Raw genomic sequence first — 3,534 nt, forward strand, 5'->3', positions numbered from 1 at the left:
TTGTTTATTTCTTTTCTTTTATTGATTTTGAAGGCTAGTAAGGTTTGTTTGGATAGTTTTGGTCACAAACTGGTTTAAAATACATAATCTGAGACTAATTTGAGTCGTCAGTAAGATTCTCAGTGGCGTTTTTGTTGTTGAAAATAAATATGTAGTTGAGTACTGATGTTTAACGCTGTTTTTTTCAATGCGATTGCTATTAACACAGATAAATAACAGCTATGATTTATTAAGCGATATAATCCAATTGAACTCTTTTTATGTTGGCTCATAATTAGATCACAAATAAGAATTCTGTCGTTTATTTATCCTTGTGTCGTTTCAAACTTGCATGGTCTTCTTATTCTGGGAGGCAAAATGCTGTTTCATTAGCCTAAACCTTCTTATAAATCTTGATGTCATCGTTAAATGCCCTTTATAACTTTCCTGAGTTTTGAAATTAGTCAAACTCTGTTTTGTCCTCAGAGAAAGAGACACTACTGGAGACTGGACAGCAAGAGTCTGACTCTGTTTCAGAATGACTCAGGAGCCAAATATTACAAAGTAGGTGTTATAAGTATTCTACTTCTAGTTTCTCTTTATAGGTATTTTACTTCTGTTTACTAAAACAATCACTGAGGTTCACGTTTAAATGATATACTCGGTAGATGGAAAAAAAATTGACCTTCATATGTTAATGTTATTGACCTTTAGAATAACCCCAGAAATCATAATATTGCTCGTATACTTAAAACGAAACCGATTATGCTGCAGTCCATCTTTGATCTTTGTAATGTCAGAATATTATAATTAATTGCTCATTTCACAAATACGAAGGCTTTATTATTTTCTGTAGTATATTCCCCGCACACGTTTACCGCTGAGGTGTCTGGCAAGTACCAAAGAATACCCCTCCTCCTCTGCTTCAGCTTCAGCTAAAAGCCTTTCAGGAAGAAAGTGTATCTCTTTATGAAATAAATGTGTTTCTGTAGCACACGTTGGCCATGACTAAATTCCTATACTCCAATGAAAGGTTAGGTTTTTGTACATTTTTAAAATAAAACACCTTTTTATTATTTGATCATACCCTTTTATTCAATGCTTTTTGCTACCTCTGTACCTCTTGCCAAGATAACAGATGATATAGGTCTCCTTTAAAATGCCTGAAGAGTTTAGAGAACATCTGACAGAAGATCAGAGATCATTCCTTCATCCAGAATCACTCCATGGTGGTGTTTCTTTTCTTCAGTTCACTGCACTCATTATATAGGGTTCAGGTCCGTGAACTGGGACGGCCATGGTAGAAGCTCGGTTTTATTCTCAGTTACCCATTTTTGTTTTGATTTTGATGTTTGTTTGTGGATCATTGTCCTGTTGGGCGCTCCAACTACGGTCCATTATAAGATTTCTGGCATGGACAGTCAGTTTAAATTTTTTTGTCTTTTTGTTTACAATCCATGATGCCATTAATCAGAACAAGATATCCAGGACCCCTGGAAGAAAATTAATAGATCCGCAACATTAGAGAAACAGCAGTATATTTCATTGTAAACATGTTTATACACAATAAGTATTAAGTATCAAATGGTTAATTAGACAATATAAGAAACTTTGCGTAATCTAAGGACTAACGATATTGAAAATTCAGCTTTTGATCTAAAGAATATAGTGGATTTTCAAACAGTTCTTTGAAATTGTAAAAAAATTTACAATGATACTGTTTATACTGTATTTTTGATCAAATATACACAGCCTTGGTGGGCACTATAGAGAGAAAAAATCATACCGACCTCAAACCTTTGAATGGTAGCCTATGTATTTTGACTTCCACTGGAAAATGAGCCATGGTATATCTTCAGTAACGTTCAAACATCTGGGGATGTGAAGGTCATACAGTCATAATAAAGTCTAAATATTTCTAATGCGCATTGGGGTTTTTTTTAAGAACATGTGTTTCTGCGAATGTTTCTGTAACAGCGCAGTGCTCCCAGCTGTAAAACTAAAGTCAGGAAACCTCACCACCCTGGGTGAGACTTCAGGGTGTGTTTAAGAGTTTTACACACCACTTTATTATCAGCTTGCCGCTCAGCTTGGATCTTAAATTCTAAAACGAATACTACTACTGAAATATCGACAGGAATGCATATTTCTGTTATTTTCATCATTTTAAAGCATAACGGTTTGTAAATTAAAAAAAAAAAAAATTATGTAATTGTAGAGTTTTCAATATTTCTCAATCAGATCCGTTGTGAGGTATTCAATGCGACTAAACAAAAAGTAAAGTATATGATTGCCAAAGCGACCACTGCTTTATACTCAAAGTATAGCTTAAGACATGATCGTGCGTTCGATTTTCGTCTGTATCTTAAAAGAACGGGTCAGATTTGCACATTTGGAAATCATAGTGTTCTCTTTTGAAGATAGGAGCCCTGTACTTTTGGTTTTTGGGTAAGGGGGTTCCAGGCCTTTCTCAGGATAACCGCAGCCCACCCCCTTAAATGTGACCACCTCCTCCTACATAATGCATCAGGCGGCTAGAGTAAGACTTGCCTACACACTCATACACGTATGCACACGAGCGCTGCCCTGTAATCATGGAGCTCCTCATAGGGCTGGGTCACATGATTCACCCACCAAACCACAAGCACTTCATCTCATATTCAGAGTAGACCGCAGGCGCAGCGTTTGTTCTGATTGGCCACAGCTACTGTTTTTCCTGTCTCATCTGAGAGCAAGTTCGGGGGCTGGGCAGAAGGTGGACTCTTAAGAGACTGTCATAATCGGACTTGGCACATTAGGCTTTGCGTCGCCAGTGAAGATCGAAGCTTTACCCTGATCTCCAAGCTTGGGCTCCATTTACAGACACTGCTAGATATGCGTGATAAGGAACATTTGAGAGTATCTTTTTGACCCTGGAGGAACCACATGGACTTGGAAAGCGAGCGCCCTTTACTTCTCTCTGCTCATTTTGAGATAGAGTTGATAAACTCTCGAACTTTGACCCGAGCTGGACATTTTATGGATTAATTTAATGACTCGTTTCCAGACCGAAAAAGCGAACGCGAGGTTGTTTAATTGGTTAAACGCTCTTATCTAGCCGTCACTGAGTCAGCTTCTAAATTTCTGACTCATTTTCTGACCCACAGGAGATTCCCCTGTCGGAGATCTTGCAGGTGGAGGTTGCTCACGATTTCAGTAGTTTAGCTCTGGGAGGCAACCCGCACTGCTTCGAGGTCATCACCGCCACCATGGTGTACTACGTAGGGGAGAACACCGGCGGCCCTCACCTCCACATCCACAACCCTGCGCTGGCTGCCGGTGGCGTGGGGCTGGAGGTGGCCCAGGGCTGGGAGAGGGCCATCCGCCAGGCCCTGATGCCCGTTCCAGTAACACCACAGCCCAGCGTGGGCGCCGCTGCGGGACAGAGTAAAGATCACAGTGAGTAGTCCATTAAAAACATGTCAAGTGAATCTTCATTTTCATCCATGAAAGCGAAACAGAATGTACGTACTTTGCTTTACGTAAGTGGTAAATTTAACCAGTGTTTAAAAAAAA

The 3,534-nt window shown here is 39.4% G+C and overlaps 1 pseudogene; it reads left to right on the plus strand.

Annotated features, from left to right (window-relative positions):
- LOC122362029 overlaps nt 1-3,534 on the plus strand; it is an 8,751-nt pseudogene that overhangs the window by 678 nt on the left and 4,539 nt on the right.

The sequence above is a fragment of the Puntigrus tetrazona genome, chromosome 17, assembly GCF_018831695.1.
Source record: "Puntigrus tetrazona isolate hp1 chromosome 17, ASM1883169v1, whole genome shotgun sequence".
In the NCBI taxonomy this organism is placed as follows: Eukaryota; Metazoa; Chordata; class Actinopteri; order Cypriniformes; family Cyprinidae; genus Puntigrus; species Puntigrus tetrazona.